Source organism: Notamacropus eugenii, chromosome 5 (genome assembly GCF_028372415.1).
Source record: "Notamacropus eugenii isolate mMacEug1 chromosome 5, mMacEug1.pri_v2, whole genome shotgun sequence".
Lineage (NCBI taxonomy): Eukaryota > Metazoa > Chordata > Mammalia > Diprotodontia > Macropodidae > Notamacropus > Notamacropus eugenii.
In genome coordinates this window covers 228,026,254-228,053,608 of record NC_092876.1, presented here as the reverse complement: position 1 = coordinate 228,053,608, position 27,355 = coordinate 228,026,254, and the positions used below count along the sequence as shown (strand labels likewise).

General features: G+C 36.6%; 1 protein-coding gene across 4 annotated transcripts in view; it reads right to left on the bottom strand.

The window, feature by feature from the left end:
• The window catches only part of XIRP2 (xin actin binding repeat containing 2), a 404,164-nt gene that overhangs the window by 266,130 nt on the left and 110,679 nt on the right, over window positions 1–27,355 (bottom strand). The window lies entirely within an intron of this gene.

Here is a 27,355-nt window from a genome sequence, read left to right as displayed (position 1 = left end):
CTCTGAGTCTTGCCTCTGTCACTTTCTAGATGTTTAACCTTGAATATGACACTGAACTTCTCTGAAACTCTATTTTGTCCTCAAGGAAGATAATAGTATTAGTAGTCTCTGTTCTATAGAACTATTGCAAGGCTCAGATGACAGAATGCATGCTCGAGTCATAAAATCTCAATATGTAGGCAATGTTTCCTATCCATTCATTATTTTTGTTGATATAATTTGTTTTTACATAGCCTGATTCCTTCTTACTCCTTCCAAAGAGTTAAGGAATAAAAAAAAAAAGAAAAGAAAAGAAAAAAAATTCAGCAAAGCTAATTAAAACATTAACAAAATTAGACATTACACTCAGAGCTCTGCAAACAGAGACCTATTACTACTCTAACAAAGAAGGGAGTGAAGTCTATTCTTATAATTCTTCCTTGAGGCCAAGTTTGACTATCAAAAGCTCACAGCATTCAGTTCTGCTTGCGTTGTTGTAGTTCTTTCCATTTTCATTGTGGCAGTCACTGTGTATATTGTATTACAGGTTCCATTTATGCCATTTTGCATTAGTTCACGTAAATCTTCCCAAACTTCACTCTACTTATCATCTTCATTATTTCTTCCATTGCAGTAATATTCCATTACATGCATGTCCCACAATGTATTTAGCTATTCCCCATTTGATAACCAATCCTTCTTAAAATCAATTGTTTAAAGCCTGAAATGAAGTATTAGCAGAGTTTAATTCCTTCCAGTTCTATAGGCTAATAGAGCAGCTGCCATCTGTAATGATGAGTTCATGCTAAATACCTTAGGGTGGCTTATTCTAAAAATGTCAATCACATTTTTTAATAAAATATTGCTTGGGTTCAAAGGTTAAGTTTGCAATAAGAAGAACATGTTTCTAAAACATGTTCAGCTTATCTGTATTTTTACATTAGCCAATTACTGTGTGCTTCATGTGCTCATTTCAAAATGAATGCTTAAAACTTTCATACTTTAAACTCCATATTTGTCCCTTTTCTGGGCGATACATTAACAAGTTCAAAGACAATTAGGATTTCAAATAATAAACTGAAAAGTCCTTAGGGGCCTTGGAGTCTTCTTTCTGGTTCAGTTTATTTTGAAAATGCTTTCCCTTGTGATGCCTTCCCCCATGATGGGAAATTAATCTTAGTTATGCAGGGTCAGAATAACTCTGAGGCTGAATTTACTGGACATATCTGTACTCATTTCTTTGCTGTACTCTCTGCCTTGTACTACTGAATGGTAGAGGAACCAGGTATGAAGCACATAAGACACAGGAAAAGGCAAATGTCCTATCAACTAACTACACTTTCCCATAAGTGTGTACAGAGGTACATATCCAGAAACACACATGACCATACAAGTGGGACAAACCAGATCACACTGCTCCTGGGAAGCTCATTTGCTGTTCCATTCCTCACTCTCTCAGGGTTTGGGCTGATCTGACCAAGGTACACCAGTAATAAAAATGATACAAAACCAGGCTTAAATACTTAGAGGATCTGGGTGGAGTCCTTGATAGAAACTCCTCTGTTTGGCATCCAAGTGCTCTATCTTTCTAACTTGATCATGCATTGTCCCAGTTCACACTCAACTTGTTCCAGATAAGTTGGCTTCTTTGAATTTCACCTACTGTGATGTTCCATCTCTTTTAACCATTCCTTTGCAAAAGCTATCCCACCTGCCAGGCACGCTTTCCCTCCTCTACTCTTCTTGGAACCTCTAGCTCCAAGGATCAGCTCATGTGTGAACTCCTAGAAGTCTTTCACACTTTCCTCAATTATAAGTGCTACCCTGTGCCACTAAATCACTTAGTGTTTATTTTATACATATTTTATTCAATTTACCTCTCCAGGTACAGGAGAATACAGGCTCTTTGAGGTGACTCTCACTTTTGCCATTGTATATCTAGTGCCTAACAGTGTTGGGAACATGGTAGATATTTAATAAATGCTTGTCAAATTGAATTGAATTAATTGCGTGCTCATTTCCAATGTAACTGCCTTAGCTGAGTTCCTCCACCCCCTAATCATTGCTATCACCCTGCTAATTTTCTCTAGTGCATTGCATAGCCCCAGAAGAACTCTTTCATCTTATGTTTGTTGTTAACACTTTCTTAGAGATAGAAAGGTTTCTCAACTTCATTTCCCTTTTAAATATATTCAGATGCTACATTTACATAGCAGACATTAGATCTATGGGACTGGAATGTGTACTTTGAAGGAATGATTGCAAGGTGATAGAAATATTTGTTCATTCTATGATTAACCATACAAATTTTGAAAAGTCACTCTTCTTGGTCTATACCTGCCATATATAGGACCTACAGAAATCAAGACTTTAACCACAAAGTTTACTCATAGTCATCAGCCACCTAAATTGTCACACTGCTTTAAATCAGAATATGTAGAACTTATTGAAATGTAGTCACTGAAACAAGTCACCTACACTTGTCATTTTTCTGTTGAATATACATTTCTATGGAGTAAACAAGTGGAAACAACATTAGAGGGAATAAGTAAAATTCACTGGATGAATGAATGAAAAACCAGACTCTACCACTGTCTGACCTATTCTGTGAGTGTGGCATTTGGGCTACAATAAGACATTTGGACTATTCTTTGGGCTACAATAAGACAGATTGATTGATGTAGTCCATACTCATAGCTTACAATCATTTACCACTTTATGGTAATAAAATTTCATTAGTCCTTAAAATAACCTTATAAAACAGGGAGTAGAGGTATTTTTTTCAAACCTCCATTTTACAAATGAGGAAACGGAGGCCCAGAGGGTAGAGGAGCCTTGATCAAATTCTCACATCTATCAATCCCTCATCAGTATTTGAAGGGAGTGATTATGCTTTTTCTTCTTCACATGAAGTGACTAGAATGATGTTGAGAATGCCCATTTGACAAGACATTCTTTCTATTGCTTTCTGTAATTTTGTAGTTCAATGCAATCCAATTCATTTAAAAAAGCAGTTATTACCTGTATACTATGTGTCAAGCACTATGTTTAGCATTAGAAATACTAGGATAAAAGTCAAAACAGCCCTTATTCTCAAGGAGCTTACATTTTAGGAAGAAGGAAATGCAGCAGGGAACAAATACTCATATGTGAAGGCTAAATGTATACCAAGTAAATAGTAAGCAATTTGGGGAGAGGGGGATGTAGGGAGAGCACTAACAAGTAAGATAACAACTCTCTGAATATGCAAGTAAACCGTAGGAAGTTTAATTCATGAAGCAGTTATCATTCACACCTTAATATGTACCCGTATTAGTTGAGTGGATTGTAGAATGGCAGAAGAATTAAAAAGAAATATCTCATTGACTACCGTAAAAATAGAGGTCTAATTCCTGTTGTTTCCAGAGACTGAATGGCTCTGTCAAGAACCAAGTTTATCCTCCATTTTGTCTCCTGTCTAATTAAGAAAATAGGGAGGTGTAGTTTTCCCATGGTCTCATTCTAAGATATTTTATTCTAAATGATGAATTCCTCACTCAGAAGACTAAAAAATTAATATTTGTAAAAAAAAAAAAGGGGGAGACTCTTTAACAGTCCTTGTCTTCTAAATTACTTCTCCTGTACCCTCTTGAGATGACCCATCAGGAATATGAAGTCATGAAGTAACTGACTGCCTTTAAGTCCATGCCAGAAACAAATGATAACAACATCTACATGGTTTTTTTCCCAGACTAGGTTTACGATTTCAGTGTTATAAGAAAAGCATTTTGAGGAAATTTCTTAAATTAATTCAAACCTACACCTGCTCTCTGATTTATAATCTAAGAAAACTACTTGCAACACTGAGATTCAACGACTTGCCAAGGTTACATAGCCCCTATCTATGTATGGGAGGTGAGATTTAAATCTAGAAATTCCTGAACTTGAGGCCAACTCTCTTTTCTGGAAATAATAACCCCTTTATCCTATAAGAGAACATAAAAGCGAATATTGATGATCATTGTCAATTAGGTTTCCTAGAAAGGGCCTACATGGCTAGAATGATAGAAATTATACCTGGTATTTAAGTATTTTGCCTGTCACATTAATGTGCTTTTGACAAAATGCTACCTCTCTTTTCTAGACTGGGATGCTTTCCCATTAGTTTTATGCATTAATTATGAAGAATTAAATAAGTGAAGTGGAAAAATCCAAGTGTTGAATTTGGGAAATACCTATATTGTGTTTATTAACACAAACCAATTAACTGATTTTCTAAACTTCAGACCAATATTAGTTGCCCATCAATTTCATGGAGCTTCCAATCCATGCTTCCCATGGCTTTCTATCCAGTATCCCATTCAACCTCTCTCATACATAGATATTGATTTATTCATTTACTTGTGGAGGACAGCTAGGTGGCACAGTAGATAGACTGTCAGGTCTGGAGTCAGAAAGACTTGTTTTCCTGAGTTCAAATCTGGACTCAGATATTACTAGCTGTGTGATCCTGAGCAAGTCACTTAATCCTATTTGCTCCAGTTTCCTCATCTGTAAAATTAACTGAAGAAGGAAATGGACAACCAATATAATATCTTTGCCAAGAAAATCTCAAATGGGGTCACAAAGAGTTAGATATAATTGAAACAACTGAAAGACAATAATATGTGGAGGGAGGTAGTTTGGTTTTTGTTGTTGTTGAGTCTTGTGAACATATAATATGCATATATACATATACACACACAAATATACATACAGTCCTAGAGAGTTAGAGAATAGTATACATTATGCTGAAGTCAAGTGACATGTATATTAGCAGTATATTAGGACCTGACTTTGGTGTCAGCATGTCTTGTATTCAGATTCTTCTTCTAATTCATGTGCAACTGTACTTATTTTACTCCATGTGAACTTCTGTGTCAGCAGCAACACTATTGCTAGGAAGGGATGGAGGTACTTTGCCTCCACAAGTTTACCATAACATAGATAACTTTGCAGAGGAAAACCAGAACAGCTACCCATACCAAAATATTCTCTGTTCCCAACTTCATCCTTGTCTTCCTCTCTCTTGCCAACATGATGAGTAGAAAGGACATTTGGATTAAATTATATCATCAGATCCCTTTCCAAGGAATCATGTTTTGGAAGCTTAGGTCTGAAGGCCAGATTTTAGAATAACACATGTTTTGCCACTCCATAGTCAAAAGTGATTTCAGATAGGACAGATACACAAATGAGAGCTTAAGAAAAGTGTCAAAAGGGATATAACACTGAGTTAACCTTAGAAGTATAGTAGAATTCTGAGAAATGAAGATGAGAAGCAAGTTCTTTCTAGGTATAGGAAGAGGGCCGTCATCTGAAAGATACCAATTCTTAACTCCCAAATGAATAAAAATTCAATGAATAAACCAAGAAAAGTGTAAACTGAGAAATAATAGCCCCTTTATCATGTAAAAGAATATTAACGTGAATACTGAGGATCATTGTCACTTAGGTTGCCCAGATATGACTTACATGGCTAGAATGATAGAAACTACATCTGGTACTTATTCTGCTCATTAATATGCTTTTGGTAGAATATTACATTAGAAAAAAAATAAAAAGTGGTACACAGTGCTGGGTGGGGAGTTAGGAAGACTTCAGTTCTAATCCAGTGTCAATTATTAGCTGTGTAAACCTGGGCAAGTCACTCCATCTCCGTTTGCCTCGATGACTTCAATTGTAGAATGAAGATAATAATAGCATCTAACTCCTAGGTTTGTTATAACCATAAAATCAAATGAGATATTTGTAAGGTGCATGGCAGAGTGACTGGCACACAAATGTTAATAAGGGCTGGCTCCTTCCTTCCTTCCTTCCTTCCCTCTTTCCTTCCTTTCCTTCTTTTAATGTTAATTGGAGTTTAAGATCTTCCCCACCCATTAATAGACCTCACCTCAAGCCCATTAAGGGGAGCTTGATTAGGGGAGACTTGTTTTGTAGGAACGCCTGCACCTTTTGTTAAGTAATGAGGCACTAGGTCATAAGGATTGTGCCTTCTGGCTCTGAAAAAGTGTATTTATACTCAGATGAGGTTTTGTTTTGAGAAGAAGGTTCATGCGCCAGATGAGACTCTGGGTAGCTGTTAAAGAGCACTCCCCCCGTTTTGAAAACTGTAATGATCAGATAGTAGACAGTCGGATTTCTCTGTTGATCTATGATGTATATATGCATCACTTATGGTCAGACAATTAGAAACCCTGCCTGTTGGTCTTTATTTCTCTGCTTGTATTTTCTCTGCTGGCAAATGTAATTTAAAAAGATTGTTGAACCCTCAAAAGTCACTTTCCTTTTAGAAAACCAGATCTAAGAACCTGTGCAGCAGGTCCTCCTGTGTATGCTGGGGTGCTTGCTGTCACACTTCCTTCCTCCCTCTCTTCTCTTCTCTCTCTTCTCTTTCCTTTCTTCCCACTCTTTTCTCCCTCCCTACTTTCCTTCCTTCCTTCCTTCCTTCCTTCCATCAAAGTACTATCAACAACACAGACATATTTTAACCAGTCACCAGGAGATCTATTGGGCAAAAACAGCTCCTTAAAAAAAAATATCGTGGCAGATGTATTACAGCACACATTGTTTCCCCCCTCCCCATTATGTAACTGTATAGATTATTCTTTCTTTTATTATCTCTGCCTGATCTGTCTGTTATCTGTGCCTACTTAGCTGTACTCTTAATTGCTCTAATTACTGTTCTAATTGATTTAACTCTGAAAAGAAGAGGAGGAAAAATAGTAGCAATGTTTGTTAAGTACATTCTATCAACCAGTTTCTCACAGAAATTGATTTGTGTTTTCTTTGGGATGAAGAGTAGATAATCCACAGTTGTTTTTACTGTTGGCTTTTCCCAGTTGCAAAAAGTCTCTTCTTGCAAACCAAAAATCTATGTCTTTATCCTTTTAAAGTCGTCAGAAAACCAAGACTTATGTGAAAATTTCCTCTATCACAACCCTCTGACTTCTTAGAGAAACCCTAAGGAGTTGTCTGGGGCATGGAGGAGTTAAACAAAGACTTGCCTAGACTCAACTAACCCCTAGTCAGAGGCAAGTTTAGAAACCGGCTCTTGGTTGCTAATGCCCTGTACTTCATTCAGTACGATTCCATTCTTGGTACTTCTTCAGTACTACCCAAATGTCTCATCGTGGCATGAAGCCATCCTTGAATTCTTCAATAATAAGCTAAGAGAAGCAAAGCTCACCTCTGTTACTGCACTGGAAAGACTGAGTATAGTACAGGTAACAGATTATATTTGAGAACCAGCCTCACTAACTACTGCATCTCACCTCCAAGTAGGCCAATCACATAGAAAAAAGCAATAAATTCTTTGGCTATGGCAATCCATTTGCTTTATTACAGAACATTAAACTTTAAGGGTCCACTTCTCATCGTGCCTCATATATGTCTGACCTTCCAGAAGGAACTGATCTCTTGGTTAAGCTCTTTGAATTGCTGTTCTATAGTGAACAAACTCCCTTAATTCTGGACCTCTTTGCCTCATGCTCCATCCCAGTATTGACCCTTAAATGAGATGTACCTTTTACCTGAAGACACTGAATCCCATGTCACCCCTCTTCCAGCACTGGCTTTCCTTTCTCTCTTCCCTCTCCCACCTCATACACTCTTCCTTGAGGAGTATTGCTACTTATACGCAGTGATTGCTTCATTGTTTTTATTTGTATGTCCAGCACCTAGCACAGTGTTGATGCTTAATAAGTGCTTATTAATTGATGTTTGTTGATTGACTTCAATGAATGGTTGAATGAATGGACAGATGAGAAAGAATTTACTAAATATTTACTTTGTTCCAGACAGTACAATAAAAGCTGGGGTTACAAATACAAAAGTGTGACAGTAAGCTAAATCAAGTAACTATTAGAAAATAGAGGCAAGAAATAAAAACAGGTGAGTTGTAGCCAAGGAAGAGAGTTTTTAAATAGGAAATCACAGCAACATTGAGTGGAGCTTCAGGAGAGTTGATAGGTATACCCCTTCTAGAAGCAATGATAATATTACTATGACTACTACTCCCAGAGCAAGAGATGAAAAGTGTGTGTGTGTGTGTGTGTGTGTGTGTGTGTGTGTGTGTGGTAAGATGTTGGAAGGGGGAAGAGAGCAAGGAGACAGTGGCAGGGAGGGTGGTAATATGTGCAAGTTGAAGAGAAGTAAAGAATGACATAGTGCTAAATAAGAAATGGAAGTATTTGCTGATCCCTAGCATCATTAGTATAGGTGTGTTCGTCCTTCGTTGCAGAAGAAGACCATGCAATCAGAGAAATAATAACATGACTTGCACTTGACTTTGTTTTGAGTGTGGGAGGGCTGTACAGGTCACCAGCCTCACTTCTCCTCCAGAGCCATCTGAATCCAGTGACGTGATATTCATCAGAATGACTGATGAGGCAGTTGGGGTTATGTGACTTGCCCAAGGTCACACAGCTAATGAGTGTCAAGTGTCTGAGGTTAGATTTGAATTCAGGTCCTCCTGACTCCTGCACTGGTGCTCTATCCACTGCACCTCCTAGCTGCCCCACTAGTATCAGTAGCAATAGTAACAATGTATTATATAATAATATGTACTAATATTATTGTGTTATTATAATAATAGTTACAATAACAGTAACATCTCGCTTTAAACTTTCTTATTTGCAAAAGGAAGAGAAATAGAAAGGAATAAGTATTTATACAACACCTACTACATACTAGGTACTGTTTTAAGTGTTGTTTTTTTAAATATTATTTCATTTGATCCTCACCTGTGATGCAGGTAAACATGAAGCAGTTAACACGTTATTTTGTGGTAGATGATGGCATTGTTATTTTCTGCATTTTATAGTTTTGAAAACAGAGATTCAGAAAGGTCGTGACATAGCCAGTAAGTGACAGAGGGAGGATTTAAACTCTCACTAAAAGAACACTGAATCGTAAAGGCAAAATATCTGGGTCTGTGCCCTGGCTTCAACTGTGAGGGGGAAAAACAACTTGCAAATGTTTACATGCTAGATTTATCATCATCATCATCATCTTCTTCTTCACTAGCTTTACATAGTCAGGCTTTAAGATTAGAACAAAGGGCAAAATCAACACCAAATTAGATTTTTAAAAGATAAAGTTGAGAAGACCACACATGTACAAATGCCTCTTACCAGTCAACCTATTTAAACTTATTGTTGACTCTGGGAAGAAAATGGTAAAAAGAGGAGTCATCAACCCTGCTTATCACTATTTTTTAGATATATTTAAACTATGTAAAACAGTTACCACAATGGAGAGGCCAAAAGGACCCAGAAATGTGTCAGTTAGCAAACATTTGATTTCCTCTTGAAGAAGGCAGACTAACTAGCTAAAGGCATAATAAATTCTTTTTCAGCCCATTATGAAGCAGGACAACTGAAAATCTTTGAAAATCAGCCAGCAGAAAGTTAAGCATTTATGAGAATGAAGTAAACCAGATCATCCTGAAATAATTTATATATGAAACCAAAAGGAGGACAACAGTAAGATGTGAAATGGAAGAGATATGCCAGCGTTTATACACTCATTTATTTTCATCATTGATGTCGGTGGAATTGCCAAAACTGGATACCAACATCTCAGTATTTAATGTGCTGTGTCAATAAGTGGAAATGACGCTTAATGAAGATAAATGGAGAAGAATGGTTAGACCTGAACAAATACATACAGAATGACTATATGCTTTTAATATCAATAATTCATATCAATGTTCAGATTATTTAAAAAAGGATAAAGATTTGCAAAGGATAGAAGACATTGTGAACTATATTAGTTTCCTGTTCCCTCTATAAAGGTGAGTAGAGCAATACCAACAGCTTCCAACCCATACTCCTGCTTTTTCATCTCTATAAAATCTTTATGAGAATTGTTCCTGAATGCAATAAGGGTATATGTGATAAAAATATAAAAAGGGAATAGGCAATTTTCACCAGTCATTTTCTGTAACAAGTGACATTTTCAGAGTTAAGAAATTTGCTCATAGTTGTAGAGAATACAAAATGCTATTATGCTAATTGTTGATTACTCCAATGACATAAAAGTTATCCCCAATTAATATGTAAAATGATGTGAATACTATATAAAATAACACTGATAAATTTGTTGTTATTCTCAGTATCACTCTCAAATAAAACCCAACAAAAATGTACCTGCCAAAGTGCCATAAGAAAATTCCAACTAGAAGAGGCATTTTCTCTCTGTCATGAAGTTCTCCATATTTCTTTTTGCCTATGACACTGTGCTGACTGCATAAGCACTAGTACACTATAGCCCCTCCTCACTGTGATCTAATTACACAAAAGAGATTGGCTTAATATTAATTCACTGCTGGTAGATCTGTGAATTCGTTCAATGATTCTGGGAAATAATTTAGAATTATGCAAGAAAATTTATTAAATTGTTTATACCATATGACAAAGAGATTCTACTGCTCAAATTATGGTCCAAGTCAGTTTAATAACAACAATAAAAATCATTTGTACAAAAACATTTCTAGTAGTATTTTGTGATTAAAGAGCTGGAAACAAAATATGTGTTCGACTAATGGTTGATGAATGAGCCAATCATGTATATAAGTGTAAGAGGATATTACTAAACAATGTTGAATATGAGAAATTTAGAAAAAAGTATAAAAAGACTTGTTTGAAGTAAGCCAGGGTGAAGAAAGTAGATCCAAAATAGCAACACATACAATGATGACAAAAACATGGAAAATGTCAACATGGAGAAGCAACAAAACTCTGGACAAAGATGGTGGGTCCATGTTATCATACTGTCTGAATTAAAGGATACTTGAAATTGGGCTGAAAAGCTAGCTGGGTGCCAGGTTATACAGTGTGGAAAAATACTTTTCTATATACTATTTTTTTAATATTGTTTGAATCTAGCTTTACATGGCTAGAAAATGTCTGACTCAAAAGTTTATTACAGAGATAATAAACTTTGGGGAGTCCCAGAAAAGCCGGATGGCTGGAAGGAATTCTTAAATCTCACCGAGTGATTGTTTTGGGTCCACCCAAAACTTGTGTTTTAGGTTTTTCAAATCACAATGAATAACCTGCTGGTATTTATTTTCTCTGGAGCCTGTCTACTACCTGGGAGAGGAAGACCCTCAGGGTTCCTGGGTAAAACAGAAAGTTACTATTTAGTATTTACATTCACTCTGTGCTAAGTGAGTGGAGACCTGTGGTCCAATCTATGAACTACAGAGCGAATTGGGTTTAAGGCTTGGTCTTCCAGCAAGAAATCTAGCCTGTAAATCCAAAGGGAAAAATGAAGCTTTTGGTCATGGAAGTGGACCTTCCCCTGCATGGAAAGAGAGGAGAGAAGTGAAGAGGGGAAGGGTAGGGAGGGGAGAGGAGAGTTTGATTTTTTTATTAAAGGGGCTATCCCTTGAGTAACTATTTAAAGAAATCTATTCACTGAATGGGTGTATTTCACTCAAAGTGAGAATCTGATAAGATCTTAACCTAAAATGGCCAGGGTCTCACGTTGCAACCTGGGCTATCTCCAGTCATCCTGATGAACATCTGGCCACTGGACTCAGATGGCACTGGAGGAGAAAGTGAGGCTGGTGACCTTGCACAGCTCTCCCTCACTCAAATCAAAGTTTTCTGCAAGTCATGTCATCATCTTGATTTCACGGTCCTCTTTGAGAATGAAGAATAAACACAAAAGCAACAATCTACTGCCTACCTGAGGCCAATCAGGCAAATGTCTTTGTCTGAACTCTTTATAATGTAAATCTCACATATGCTGACTGGTAGTCATATCTTCTTCCAGCTCTCTCCTTTACCAAGTAAATTTCTTTTCAAAGTTATTTCAGATTTTGAGGCTTGTTCTCTTGACTAAGGACCGTAAAGATCAGTCTAAGGAGTTGGCATTTTATACTATATGCAATGAGGAACCATCAAAGCTATCTGGGTAGGAGAGTAATATAGTCTTAAAAGGAGTATTTTGGTAGGTGACTAAAAAGGATGGATTTGAGAGAGATAAACTAGATTGAAAATAATCTCAAGAGATGTAGTGGACAGAGAGATGGCCTCAGTGTCAGGATGCCCTGAGTTTAAGTGCTGCTGTTAATACATACTGGTATGTGATTAACCCTGGGAAAGTCATTTACCCTCTTAATACCCCAGAGAACTCAATAAGGCTAGACAATGTAGATCAAGTACCAAATCTGCACTGATAGAGGAAATTTCCTCACTGGAGGTTCCCTAAATTAACGAACTCATGAAACTAGTTCAAAACAAACAAATTAAAAAAAAAACTATAAGTCTAGGGTAAGTCACTTTTGTCATTCTGAGATGGTAAAATAGGGCTGCTCACTAGGGAAATTTTGATGGATTCTTGGTCTCCAAACTGGAAAGTGACTCAGGTGACCTCTACTTAAGATTTATGAAACATCATGGATATCATTCCTAACTAAAGAAATTGGAGATCTTTGGCACCCGTTGTGGACACCTCTCTACCCTGGCATGGCTAGGAGAACTATTTCAACATAGGGAGGTAGGTAATACATTGGTAGAGCATTAGACCTGGAGTCAGGAAGACCTGAGTTGAAATCTGGCCTGAGATACTTTCTAATTGTGTGATCCTAGACAAGTCACTTAACTGCTGTCTGCTGTAGTTGCTTTAACTTCCCTAGGGTTGTTATTAGGCTCAAATGAGATAATACTTATGAATTGTTTTACACAGTGTCTGGCACATACTAGGTGCTTAATAAATGCTTATTTGTTTCCTCCCTTCCAGAGAGGGAGCAAGATTCCTTTGAATTCCTGCACATTCTAAGAAGTATTCCCTATTTGTTCCCTCCCCCATGTTAATCATATCCCTAAAGATCCCAGACTAAGAGAAGATTTAAATAATGGTAATCCAAAATGAGGTGCTCAAGGTCAGCTCTATGGATCTGGGGATAGGTGGGACTTATTTAGGGGTACATAGCAAAGTGAGATTGAGTGGAAAGAAGATTAGTCTGGGAGACTTGGTTTTTGGTCTATGCTCTGCCAAGACCTGCTAGAATGTAACTTGTGACAGCTCCCATTTCTCTACCTTTTCCATCTCTCTTCTGTAGCACTGCTGTATTCCTGGTCACATCACATTTGCAACATGGCAGTCAGACCTGGAGGCCACATTTCAGGAAAGACAGTGATAAGCAGGAACATGGACGGTGGAGGGCAATAGGTACTATAAGCAACCTTGAAGCTGTGTTCTTTGAGGATCAAGTGAAATAACTGAGGATGTTTAGTCTGAAAAAGAGAGGACCGAAAGGAAACATAATGACTGTCTTCAAATATTTAAAGATACGTCCTATGGAGAGCAGGATCAGGACTCATGGGCTGAACATTTTGAGTGCATACAGGAAAGAATTTCCCAACAATGACAACTTAAAAAAAGTAAAGCTAACATTTATGTAGTATTTTAGGTTTTCAAAGGAGGTGGTGCAGTGAATAGAGCACCAGTGAGGGAGTCAGGAAGAATCTCACTTCAGACACTTGACACTCACTAGCTGTGTGATCTTGGGCAAGTCACTTAACTGCAATTGCCCCATCCTGGATTATCTTCAATCATCCTGATGAATATCTGGTCACTGGATTCAGATTGACTCTGGAGGAGAAGTGAGGCTGGTGAACTGCACAGCCCTCCCTCACTCAATACAAAATCAAGTGTAAGTCATGTCATCATTTCTTTGATGGCATGGTCTTCTTCAGCAATGAAGGATGAATACACACATAGAGATCAGGACACTGAGGCTGAATGGTTAAGCAACTTGCTTAGTCACATGATTAGGAAGTATATGACATCAGATTGGAATCTGGGTTTTCCTGACCCCAGTTCTTGTACGTTAACTGCCTGTTATGGAAAACTTCAACTCAAAATATGTAAGGGATTATTTTGTGAGTTTGTAAATTCATATAATCAAAGCACTTTAATCAGAAGCTTCATGATTGCTTCTCAAAGATACTAGAGAGAATGTCTTCAGCATTACCTATATATATCTTCTGAGATCTCTTTAAATTCTAAAATAGCAGTTCTCTAACTGTTTGGTCCCAGGATTCTTTTATACTTATAATCATCATCAAGGTCTGTGACACCAAAGAGCTTTTGTTTTTGTGGGAATATCAGAATATTTTGGAATTGGTTTGTACTGGCATGCAAAGAGTGTGAACATTTATTTACACCTTGGAAATCTGCAAATACCACAAATCAGAGCTTGTTTGACTGATTGTCTATCTTTAAGACAGTGAGGAAGAAAATGCTAATAACAAAGATTAAACTTTAAAAGTATATAATGTGTAAGTCCCCACCCCCAGAGCCAGTTGTTAAACATTTACTAGCATAGTCTTAGCTATGTCTATAAATATTTACCATATTTTAAATTAAAATGTCTTACTTAGTATTATTATGCAAATGGTTTTGACCTCACAGAGCACCTGAGATGGCTTTAGGGACCCCCAGGTACTGATAAACCACATTTTGAGAACTGCTGCCCTAAACTTTTATTAAATCAGTGTGGAAAAAGACTTTTAATCTTACAAATCTTAAACAATGTTAATATTCAACAACCATCTCATTCTGGATCAACATTATTTATGAAGAGCCAAATCATATTAGTCTCAAAAAAGTACAAAAAAAAATCTAGGCGCCCTATCCACTGAATTAGGAGATAGGTGTCAGCAGATAAGAGTTCTGGACTTGGAGTCCTGAAGAATGGAGTTCAAATTCTGCCATGGGAACTTCATAACTGTGTGATCTTGGACAAGTCACTTAACCTAAGTTTTTTGCTTCAGTTTCCTCAACTATAAAATGAGCATAATAATAATAGCACTTACCTCCCAGAATTGTTGTGAGAATCAAATGAGATCATATTTGTAAAGCACTTAGCACAGGACCAGGAACATAGTAAGCACTATATAAAAAGTAGTTATTATTGTGAATTAAGAGATCTTGGCATAATCCTAACATGTTCAGCCCAGAGGGCTTGATAACCCCTGTTGATCCTCAAAATGCCTCATTTGGACCCTTATTCTGTCTCTTATCCTACCATTTCATCATCATTAGTTTTTTCCCCCACAAGATTTAAAACACTTTGTGAGTAGTAAAGGTTTCCTTTTTAAAATGTTACTGGATCATTTACCACTTTTGTGAAAGCCTTTAAGTCACAAAGAAGATACAACAGAATGGGATATGTGTCTTCCAGAAGTCACGGTTCTGTGTTAGGTTTGGAGCCAGAAGACTTGGATCCAAAATCCAGCTTTGTGACTTAACTACCTGTAAGACTTTGGGCATATCACTTAACGTGTTTCAGTTTCCTATTAAATGAAGAAGTTGAATTACATGATCTCTAAAGGCTCTTTCAATTCTGAATCTATGCTTGTACTATACTAAGTTAGAAAGAACACTGAAGAGAAAGATCTGGGCTCAAATTCCACCTTAGATAATTCACCAGCTAGGTGAACTTGGCCAAGTCATTGAATCTTTTCCAGACTCTGTTTTTTAATCTATGAAATGAGAATAATAATAGTACCTACCTTGTAGGATTGTTGGAAAGTTGATAAACAGATAAGGTATGTAAAGTGATTTGCAAACTGAAAAGTGCCTTATAAATTTTAGCTGTTGTTGCTGTGGTTACTACAGGGTGGTTTAGTGGACAGTCAACTCACCTGCCTTAGTGTCAAGAAAACCTGGACAGAATCCCTTCTCTGCCATAAATGAATTCACTGACACCAGGGCAAATTATTTAAGCTCTCAGTGTCCCTGGGCAACTCTCTAAGACTATAATTTATAGAACTATTACTGCTCTACATTAATGAGATAGAAATGAAATCCTAGGTTCAAAAAAAATCCCTTTATTTCTAGTTCTTGTCGTTGTGGTCTATTAATATTCTTTATAGTCTTATCTTAGTAAGTGCTAGATGTAGTATCAAGGAGATTTAAATCCTAGGAATAGCTTCCTGTTGGAAGGCCTTAACTTTATTTTCTTTTAATTTTTAATTTCTTTTAGTTTTCAATATTCACTTTTATAAGATTTTGAACTATAATTTTTTTCTCCTTCCTTTTGTTCTCCCTTACCCCCTCCCCAAGATGGCATGAAATCCAGTGTAGGCTATACATACATGCACAATCATATTAAAGATATTTCAACGTTAGTTGTGTTGTAAAAGAAGAATCATAACAAAAGGGAAAAACCACAAGAAAAAAAAAAGAAAATAGTATCCTTCAATCAGTATTCAGACCCCATAGTTCTTTCTCTGGATGTGGATAGCATATTCCATCTTGTGTCTCTTGGAATTGTATTGCTGAGAAGAGCTAAATCTACCAGAGTTGGTCATCACATAATGTTGCTGTCACTGTGTACAATGTTCTCCTGGTCCTGCTCACTTCTCTCAGCATCATTTCATGTAAGTCTTTCCAGGTTTTTCATCATTTCTTATTGCACAATAATGTTCCTTTACATTCATATACCACAACTTGTTCAGCTATTTCCCAGTTGATGGCCATCCTCCAATTCTTTGCCAGTACAAAAAGAGCTGCTATAAATAATCTTGCATATGTAGGTCCTTCTCCCATTTTATAATCTCTTTGGGACACAGACCCTGTAGTGGTATTGTTGCAATAAAGGGTACGCACAGTTTTATAGTCTTTTGGGCATAGTTCCAAATTGGAGAACCTTAATTTTAATATTGTTCTTGTGTGGCAGGAAGTAGTCCAAGTTTAGTTGGGCCTGGCACTGTGATGAGATCATGCAAATGGAGGCTCTTGGCTGAGATTAGGAGCCCTGCAGCAACAGGCTCTGGTAAGCAAATCTTGATAATGTCATTAAAGAACCGGGATAACAGGTAGATTACTTAGACAAAAAAAGAGCCCAGGAATAATCCTTCTATTATGCTCGGTGATGGTTTTGTCATTATAAGATTATTGTTTCCAAAGCAACAAACTTGATTAGAGGGAGATAGAAAATAGGTCCTCTGAAGAAAGACTAAAGATACGAGGGCTGCTAGACTAAGAAATTAAGAATTAAAATTAAAAAAGGCAGATAATGGGTGACTTCATAACTGATTCCAAATATAGGAAGGGTAATTAAAAAGTGAATGTTGACTCCTTTTTGCAGGGGAAAGAACAAGAGCAATTACTTAAATTGTGATGACAGAGTGCATCTAAACACTAAGCCACACCTTGATGGAGGCTTGAGTTATTGAGAAAAAACTGACCAAAGAAAAGTGTCTGCCTGGACAAATGAATCTTCTGCTTCTTGTACATAGTTGGTACTCAATAAATGCTTAAATTGAATATATTCTGATTTTAAATTTAGTTAAATCAATCAGCATGGTTCCTGCAGATGACTTCCCAACACCTTTGGGTTTCTGCCTAATGGTGCTTCTACCTGAGCTGTGCTAATTGAATTCATCTCAATTCAATTCAATAAACATTAAATTAAAACGTAAATAAACGTAAAATTAAATTAAAACAATCAACAGCATGTGTCTAGCTTCTTTTGTGGAGGTATCATTGTGAAACATCAAAGGTTTACGTAACATATAGTACCTGCCCTCATACAACTTACAGGGCTTTTTTTTGTTGGGTTTTTTTTTTGTGTGATTAGCTAGAGAGTAGGGGATCTAGCCTTATACCTTGATGTATGTAGAAAACTCCCATGTGGAAGCTCTGTACACCAATTCCTACTGGTTATTTGTCTAGATTTAGTCAATGGGTCAGTCAAAAACCTTTACTAATGTTTATTAATTTATTAATGGCACACCTACTGTGTGTGTGGCACTGTGCTAAGCACTGCGGATACAAAAAGAGGCAAAAGATAGTCTCTGCCCTCAAGAAACTCACTGTCTAATGGATTCTCACAATCTACTTTTAGAAAATTGCCTGAGGAACTAAGAAGTTTAGCTATTTGTGGATAGCAGGAAGAGCCTGAGGAGGGAGGGAAGGAAGAAGAAAGGAAGGTTATTATTAAAAGGGAAGATCTAGGAAAACTTGAGAGAACAAAAGAAGAAATCCATTTACTGATGTATTGATTGCCATTTATTTCAAATGGCGCTGTCCACTATCAGTGTGTGTGTGCACATGCACACATGAGTGTGTATAACCAAAGGTAATAAGAAGATAAATAATCCAATAATTTTATATTGAATATTTTTTAAAATGTGCCTACTGGGAGGCAGCGGGCGAAACCATATGGCCTGTTGAAGTCTCTTCTAGGTCTATGATTCTTTGGAGACATAGAATTATTTACTTTATGTATGTATAAGTTTATTTGTAGAACCAAGGAATGATGTACATAGACAGGGGTATACAGTTTAGAAATTCAGTTTCTGAGTATGATATGTCTAATTCCATTCTTAATTAGATAGATGGCATAGTAAAGAGTCAGAGATTTGGAGTCAGGAAGACTTGAGTTCAAATATTGCCTGAGACATTAACAGTGTGGCCCTGGACAAGTCACTTACCTTCTCTCAGCCTCAGTTTCCTTATCTGTAAAATGGGGACAATCAGATCCCTTACCTCAGAGGGTTGTGGTGAAGAACATATGAGATAACATAAGTACATTGATTTACAACCCTTAAAGCACTAAATAGAAATTAACTATGAAAATATGATCGATCATATTATATACAATAAAAACCAAAACCATCAGATATTGAAAGCATTATATTGGTATACAATTTTTTATATTTAGGGAAGGGAATAAGCATTGATAAAGTAGCTGCTGTGTGCCAGGCACTGTGCAAAACATTTTACAAATATTATTTCAGTTGATCCTTACAACAATCATGCAAGGTAGACGATATTACTATACCCGTTATACAATGAAGGAAACTTAGGCAAATAAAGGGTTAAGTGACTTGCCTAGGACCACACAGCTAATGAGGATTTTGAGCCAGACTTGAATTCAGTTCTTCTTGTCCAGTCTTAACACTTTATGCACCATATCACCAGATGCTTATATTGGTTACAAATATATTAAGAGCATATTAAAATGTTACAGAACAGAATAATATAGAATAATATTAGCAATGTTATAAATATGTATATATTTCCCAAATTTTAAAAAATGGTCCTACAGTTACCTTTAAACACTAGACAAGGATTGAATAGATCTAGGTTCTAAATCTGGCTTTACTACTTCTAAGCCATGTAACCTTGGGCAGGTCATTTGACTCTAGGACAGGAGTGGGGAAGTTGTGGCCTCGAGGCCACATGCAACCCTCTAGGTCCTCAAGTACATCCCTTTGACTGAATCCAAACTTCACAGAGGGCTGCACTTGAGGACTGAGAGGGATACATGTGGCCTGAGTGCTGTAGGTTCCTTACCCCTGCTCTAGGCCCAGGTTTTCTCATTTGTATAATGAGGGATTTGGACTCAATGGTCTCTAAGGTCCCTTTCAGGCTTAATGATAGAAGATTCTCTGATCCATCCATGCATTAGGCATTTGTGGCATCAGAAAGCTGTTCATACAAGAATTTCAAATGGTAAAGTTAAGACCTTACTCCATATAGGCAAATTATCTCTGGTCTTTGCATTATCTGTGCTCCCCTTCTTTGATGGAATAAGCTAGAGTATTAGAACTAAGATATTAACATATGCAGTATAGAACAACACTGAATACAAATCCCTTGATATGTCTCCTAATTGATAAAAAAATACTTTAAACTAGCAGGGTATTTTGATACAGCTTTTAAAATATCTCAAAACCAGCAAGAATAATGCAAATAGTTTCTTCTTCCTTTAATATGTAGTTTTTCCTTGAGGCAGAATATTCCCTTCCATCGTGATGATCATCTGACCTTTTATTTCAGAGATATTTTTTACTTTGTTTTATTTTGTGTGTGTGTGTGTGTGTGTGTGTGTGTGTGTGTGTGTATGTGTTGGTTAAGTTATACCGAGCAGAAGGAATAGTAAATGAAATCCGAGTGGTGCGAGATGGAACAATAATTCAAGTCAGGTCCACTAAACCCTTTGAAGAGTTTGAAAGGTAGAGGCAGTTTAGAAGAAAAAAGTGTAAACGCTTTGCAGTAAAGGAATGTGCTACCACAATTCAGCTCCTGTCAGAGGAGTGATAAAACATGTGAAACAATATTCACATATTTGGAAAGAGGAAAAAGAAATGTTTGCTTGATTACTTCTGAACACGAGAAACGGTTAGCACATATTCCTTAGGCAATAGCTCTTTTAGCCCAGTAAGTTAAGACTTCCAGCTAATTGCGATGTACACCTCAGGAATAAGAAGGGATGTCCAAAAGAATAAACTAGCTACTTTGGATCACAAAAGATGTAGAATGCCCTTTGTGGAAAACTGCCCTTCTAAACAGCTTCTCGTAGCAACAACAACAAAATTCAATGGGTAGTTCATGTGAGGGGGAGGGAGGGAGGTGAAGCTGGAGGGAAGCAATAGTCCAATGAATGTGCCCTTAGCTGTCTATACCTTGAAATGCTAAACACCTGGATTCTCCGAATGCCTCTGATTGCATTAGCACCCCAGCCAGTAGGATGAATTGCTCCTGTGGATCGGAAAACCAGATGGGGAAATAAAGGGCCCCATCTGAAACTGTCACAATGATCAGCTTGGCATGGAAAGCTGTGGCCTGAGTATCATTCCTTCATATTCTGGTATCTCAAAAAGTAGATACACTGGAACAAATCAGAAATAACAGTGCCAGCTGGAAATGTTTCATCACAGATGATACTGAACTCTAAAGTGGATAAATCATGAGTACAAATGAAATGGATTGAAGACATGATTATTTACATTCTGGACCAATACTATTTTAAACCTCAAGCTAAAACAAATCTTTTTGTTAAGGGTACCATGACCTTTAATTCAATACTGTGTAGAACTGACTGGTGTAGGGAATTTTTAAACAACAAATCAAAACAAGATTTAATTAAATAAGAGACGAATGAATGAATGAATGAATGAGAAAGCATTTATTAAGCACTTATTATCAATAAAGCACAGGGTAAAGTTCTGAGGATACATATAGAATAGCAAGACAGGCTTTAAGTGGGGAGACAATACATCTAGATTTCAGCTGAGTCAAGTAGAAAAACGTCACAGTCCTCACCGAACAATGGAAAAACAGAAGGGAATGTATCATCTTCAGTAGCATTTCCACTAACAAAACCATGACAATTGTTGATGTTGAGCCCATTTGACAAGGACTGTTGATTTCACGATGATCAGGTGCAAAGGATTTTCATTGTGAGGACTGCCAGTCCGGAGAGATGCTGTCACTTCATGCATCTTGAATTTATCTGTCCATTGTTGGCCATTGGGCAGCAATTGGTCTTGGTGATGGCAAAGAAGGTAAGCCCCTTCTCCACACTGATATTTCCTCTCAATGATGGCTGCCAGGCCTGGGATAGAAGTAAGACCAGTATTCTGGAGAGCATTGCTACTCCCAAGAATCTCAGTTTCAGGGTCTTCCATAGTAGTCTGTGGAGAAGAGGTGGTTGAGAAGGTAGTGGTAGTGACTTACTTGGCACATACCACTACTTCATCTCTCCCTCAGGGCATTTTGCTGCCTCTACAAGTTTGGCTTGCTGGTAAAATGTTACAGACCCTTAGATCACTCAAAATCAATATGATGCATACTTCAGAAATTATATCTAATAATGAAAATAGATGTCAAAAATAGTATCAACATTTCAATTGGTTTTAAAAGAAATTGGGCTCTGATGAGATGCTGGTATGAACTGCATAGGTGATCTCAAGGGAAGGGTGGGAGAGCGGCTGTTCAACATGGGCTGAGGTGGGATTCTCCTGGCTCAGTTTCCCCACTGACACCTGGCAGACTTTAAGCCTGACTGAATGCAAGTGGATAATCTAATCCTGCCTGGAATTGACATGAAGTTGGGGAGATATTGTATCCCTGCAATGTCCTTACTATTGGTGGCAATTTCCTATAGTCAAAAGATTTGTAAGCTTAATACCAGATCTATTCAATTATAGATTATGGGTAGGGGAACCTCCGAGGTTGTCTAAAATTAATCTATTAGGCATAGGACTTTAGACCAACAACAATAAGTTAGGGTCCTTTAATTCTTAGTAATAGTGTGGAGACAATTAGGTCAAGAGCTTGTGAAGTTAGCAATATAAATATTATCTGTGTCTCAGTTGGTTAATGTTTAAAAAAAAATTTCTTTTGTGGTCCTTATTGTAAATGCTTTAAAAAGAATGTATCACCTGACCAGAAGTTGGAATTGCTTTATCTGTTATAAACTGTGTTAAAAATAAATAATAAAAAAATAAAAAAAAATAAAAGGAATTGGGCAAGTTTAGTGTCAAATTCCAAAATGTTCTTTTGGAGTTTTACATCAGTACAATGAATAGACTAGTTATGCCAAAACAGGATCACTTTTAAAAGTTTGTATCTACTATAATTATCATGATTGAAAACAATCTTGCACAGCATTTGAAAGAAAGTACAAACATATTGGAAGACCTGCACATAGCAGTATATACTATAATAAAAACTACAGGAAGAAAAGTAGTACTTTTAAGGAATATTCCTAAGGACTGGCATTAAGAATTGCCATGACAGAAGTATCTTGGGAGAGCTATTGAACACCTCCTGAAAGGCATAGGAAGATTCCATTAATATCTTGCGGGTACATGCAATGGTTTGGGGCAGCTAGGTGGTACAGTAGGTAGAAAGAGTGCAGGAGCAAAGACTCATCTTCCTAAATTAAAATCTGGCCTCAGACCTTCATTAGCTATGTGATTCTAGGCACACCACTTAACTCTGCCTCAGTTCACCATCTGTAAAATAGAGAAGAATTCTAGTCCACTCTGGCATCTCTGCCAAGAAAACCCTAAATGGAGTCACAAAGTATCAGAAATGACAAAAAACATGACAATAACAGCATGTAATAGAGTGCTTGACCATCATATTGCCCAATTACATGCAACAACAAAAATGAGAAAAAGAATCTAGAAAACAGAAGCATACCAGAAATTCTTGATTTCCTTAGTCATGAATTGAAAGCAATAGTCAAAAGGTTAAGGCAGTCCAGGAATCAAAGTAGTGCAAAGAATAAAATTAACAAAGAAAAATCAAACAAAAACTTCATGGCAGAGTCATGAGAAGTAAGCAAATTATAGGTGAGAGAGAATACTTCCCTAAAAGGAAGATGTAGAAAAATTCGGGTTTTCTATATGCTTGCAAAAAATCCAACACAACAAAACTGCCAAGTTGGATCAAATGAGGAAAAATAAAAGCTTGCAAACGGCTAATATAACAAACAAAAGAATACTTAAATTAAGGAAATTGACTGAAACTAGCTTCTCTGCAAAACAGAAAGTTGTTGGGCCAGATAAGACACAATATTGTCAATTCAAACCTTTCAGAGTGGCATGTGATTGACAAAGCACTTTACTGACATATTCTCTGTCATGAGCCTGCTACCACCCTTTTTAATGGGAAGTATCATTTATGTATTATCCAAAAATGAGAAAACTATCAACTCCTCCAAATAGAGACCAGTTATTTGTCACATATTTTATACAAGTATTCACAGCTTGTATCACTTTTTAAACAATCTATTAAAGAAGGAAGCAGCATACTAGTTAAAGAGCATAAAGAATATGGAAAAAATTTCAGTGATATAAAGAATTACTTATTGATAATTATTGGAGCTGACCAAAAAGACAGTACCATAGATTATTATGTTGATTGATTATCATGAAACCTTTGATATAATTCTATAGTTATGGATTATTCACACACTACAAATATATAAAATAGAGCCAAGTATGGTGAGGACTTTAATGTTTTTAATGTCTAGTTGGAACTTTTTTCTATTGAAAATATTGTCAATATAACGTCGAGAAAAGTTGATGTAAGAAAAGCATTTTCGTAATCCCATTATGGTTCTACCTAGCTCTAAATCCATTAACATCTCTTCTTAAGAGAACTAAATATGGATTCCAAACTAAAGGAACCCAGTGAAAATATCTTATTAATTGATCTACATGAATGTCACCAAGATACATGGTCCCACAAAAAACAGATGAAACAGATTCTTCAGTGAGTAGAATCTTTCTCCAAAGATATCAAAAGTTCATTTGGACTTGAGAAGTGTATTAACAAAGAATGACAGAAATTGTGTATCAGCAAAGAATGACAGAAATTGATTGTTCTTGCTTAGAATCCAGAGGTCACAATGAACTACTAGATGAGGGTGATACCTACAGTTATCTCGGTATCATCTGGACAAATATGTTTACAACTGAATGTGTTAAAAGACTTACTGGCCTCCACCTTTGCAATAATCTTCAGAATGTTAAATATAAAAAAAAGAGTAGGATAATGACTTTTCCAGTACCTTTTCTATCAATAAGTAATTCCCTTGAAGAAAGATGATGTTATTAAGATGAATAACAACAAAAAAATTATGTTTAGAATGACTAAAACTTTCATGGTATCACTCAACATAAAATTTTGTTATAGCAAAGTAGACAATTGATCTGGTTTGATTCCAATAAAAAAAAAAAACTCATACAAACAATGTTTAATAAAACATAAGATCCACCACTCCAAGGCATCTATAGAAAGAGTAATACTTCCTTGGCAAAGAGGAGGAAGACAAATGATAGATATTCTCTATCACATGATAAATAACTTAAAGCCTAACAAAAATATTTCTATAAAATGGACACCACTTCAAAAAACGACCATAAACAGCTGCATTAATTTACTTCTGGGCAAAGTCTAGGAAGCAGCTAAGATTTAAAAGTAGAACCAGAAGGACCCCTCTGAGTGACATCCACCTGAAGGCAATCAACAATATGTTGACTAAGAACTATTGAATAAATGACTAGGTCATGGGGCTTTGTTTACAGAAACATAATGGTTTATGAAAGTGAGACATGACCAGGTATTATCATAAGTTACAGAAAAAAATCCTTCAGGAGTCTGAATTTGTTAAGCACAGGAGATTTTATGAGAAAATGGTAAAAACCATGTAACATCACTAAAGGTAGAAAAAAATGAGCTCCTCTCAAATATCTAGAAAGACTTGACCAAGTGGCCAGAATTATACATCAGAAGCCTGTGAATGACAAATTTTTGCATTATAAATACAAACCTATAATATCTTTGATAATACAGCAATTAAACTGTCCTGAAACTTGGAAAAAACTGTTGCCTACAATCTCCCAGACACAACACAGAATCATAAAAATCCAAGAATGTTTTTTCTTTAATAGATGTCATTATACTGAATACTCATACACACCCTAAACTATGTGGAATGAAAAGCTCTCAAAATATGGAGAACTAGCAGAGGAAATCAAAATTATATAGGAACAAGATGAGGCAAGAATAATTCCTATCATCTTGTCTGTTACTAGAGCTGTCCCAAAGATACTTTCAAGGAACCTTTAGAATATGGGTTTATATTTCAGTGCTTCTATTCAGTTATAAAAAGGAAACATTTTTATTTATTTGTACAATAGTTGGTTGCACCTTAAATAAAAGAAAATAATGGATATAAATGTGTTCTATGACTCCCTCTATTTGAACTCCATGTAATATAAGCTGGGAATAACAAGATCAGTGGTGATAGTAGTGGTGATGGTAATGATGATGATGAAGATGATGACTGCTATCATAATTTAAGGTTTGCAAAGTGCTTAAAATAGACTACTTCATTTGATACACACAAAATTCCCAAGAAGGGCCATTAGTACCATTCCTGCTTTTATATGAGAAAACTGAAGGTGGGGGGAGGGGTTAAGTAAATTGTCTATGGGCACACATCTAGTATGCATTGGAAATGGGATTTGAACACAAGACTTCTTGAGTCCAAGGTAAGCATTCTATCCATTATGCAGCTAAGAGGTGCAGTGGAAAAAGCAATATGCCTGGAGACAGGAAGATGAGTTTAAATCTGACCTCTGACATTATCTAGGAGACCCTGGACAAGTCACTTAACCTGTTTATTTCAGCTTCTTCAAATGTAAAATGGGGATAATATAGCAGCTCCCTCACAGTATCTGGGGGAGAACAATATACTATTTACAAAGAGCTTATTAATAGCACAATGCCTGGAATACAATGGGTGTTTTATAAATATTGATTTCTTCTTTTCCTTTCTCCCTCCTTTCCTTTCTTCCTCTTCAATGTTTTTCTCTCTTAATTCTCACTATAAAAACAAAAAATTAACTAATATTAGAGTCATTAATTAGTAAGCCAGATATAGAGAACTGGCCCATTAGTTAAATGTTTAATGTAATATTTTTACTGTGACTATTTTTTTTCTTTCTGGTAGTTGGGAAGGGTTTGGATCTATGGTTTCACTAGTGTAGGGAACATCACATATGGAAACTCCTTCCATAGGAACATTTGTCAATTTTCTTTTATCTATTAGAAAGATGTCTGGTGCACTGAGAAATTAATCAGCTTATCTACAGTCACATAGTCACAGAAGAACTTTAACCTAGAACTTTCTAAAGCCAAAGCCAGCCCTCCATCAGTTATACCATTCTGCCTTTCTGTGACTGTGTTAGCAGAATTTTCACAACTTGGGATGGGTTTGGCTTTTATTGTGGAGGACAATAACATTTAGGCAATTATTGCACACTCTTCTGTCCTTTCTTTCTTTCTTTCTTTCTTTCTTTCTTTCTTTCTTTCTTTCTTTCTCTTTCTTTCTTTCTTCCTTCTTCCTTTCTTCCTTTCTTTTCCTTCCTTCCTTCCTTCCTTCCTTCCTTCCTTCCTTCCTTCCTTCCTTCCTTCCTTCCTTCCTTCCTTCCTTCCTTCCTTCCTTCCTTCCTTCCTTCCTTTTTCTTTCCCCAAACCTTAAACTCAGTGCACTCACAAGTCCATAGTTGGTGCACCAATAGGTCCCTGCCCAAACTCCACATAATGGCTGTTTTCCAGGGACCCTCCTGCCTTCAGAATGATTATCAATAGTAACTGTTACTCTTTCCCTCCCAGCTTGATTTACTTATTTTTTATTATGCTCATTGAAGAGGCCAATCCCTAGTTACTTCTTAGAGAGGCTTATGCACTGAATGGCCTTACCTCATTCTAAGTGAGTACCTGAATAGGTCAAGGTCTCCCACTGCATTCTGGGCCTTTTCCAGTCATCCTGATGTATATCTGGTCATCAGATCCAGATGACTCAGGAGGGGAAAGTGAGGCTGATGACCTTGCATAGCCCTACCTCACTCAAAACAAAGTCAAATGCAAGTCATGTCATCATTTCTCTAACGTCTTGGTCTTCTTCAACAAGGAAGGATGAATACAGACAGACACCACATTGTATACTTACACACCTATCTTCAGAAAACCTTCTACTGCTTGTATGGTAGGATCTAATTTTATGTTTTTGTAAATT